The sequence below is a fragment of the Aplysia californica genome, unplaced genomic scaffold, assembly GCF_000002075.1.
Source record: "Aplysia californica isolate F4 #8 unplaced genomic scaffold, AplCal3.0 scaffold00617, whole genome shotgun sequence".
NCBI classification, from domain to species: domain Eukaryota; kingdom Metazoa; phylum Mollusca; class Gastropoda; order Aplysiida; family Aplysiidae; genus Aplysia; species Aplysia californica.
This window is the reverse complement of record NW_004797887.1, coordinates 200798-201758: the sequence shown is the minus strand read 5'-3', so window position 1 is coordinate 201758 and position 961 is coordinate 200798.

The following is a 961-nucleotide window of genomic DNA, read 5'->3' as shown; positions in this document are numbered from 1 at the left end:
GCACGCGTGTGTGTTTTTTGTATGTGTATGTGTATTTGTGTGGATGAATGTGTGTGTGTGTGTGTGTGTGTGTGTGTGTTTGTATGTGTGTGTATGTGTGGATGTGCATGTGTGTAGATGAATGTGTGTATGTGTGTGTTTGTGTGATTTACACATCTTTTTGCAATGTGCGCTGTGCCTGATGTAATATTATGCTTATTTCTGCCAGAGTACATGTTAATCTATGTAAACTGTTGTACATGCACATTCAGTTACTATGATACTTATATATGTTATATATATATAGTTATCTTACTGAAACAGTTTAACGCTTTCATTTTCTTTTGAATAGAAATATAAAAGGGACCCGACCGGGGAATGATTAGAACATAATTTTAAGAAAGCTCTATTGATGAAAGATGATGTATTTCTTTCTATTGCCTCACTGTACATAAATCTTTCAATAAACGATGGATTCTTCACCAAGACAAACAACAAGTGGTATATTATGGGTTGTTTTTGTTTTGTTTTTTTGCTTGTGTGAGTTTTTCTCTTATTCTAGCACCCAAAATCTACTAGTGGGTGGTTGGAGGGTACCACTGGACTGATCTTCTTCTTTCCTTTTACTCATTTGTTTTTGCATGAATGTCTGACTTTTCTACCATCACTAAAATATGACTGTTATTGTGTCGATGTGCCTCTTTTTTACTCAAACTGACAAGAATCTTGCTGCTCCAGTACTGCCTGTTATGTCTCCCTATAACCTGTCTTCTGTACTGTCTGTCTGTTCTTTGTACAGTCTGTCTGTTCTGTTTCTGTTAGGCTACTTGTCTTTTGTACAGTCTGTCTGTTCCGTTTCTGTTACTTGTCTTCTGTACTGTCTGTCTGTTATGTTTCTCAAACTGACATACACATACCCCATGTGGCCTAGATTGTGTCGATGTGGGGTTAAAACTGAAACATTCGTGATCATTACAAATTC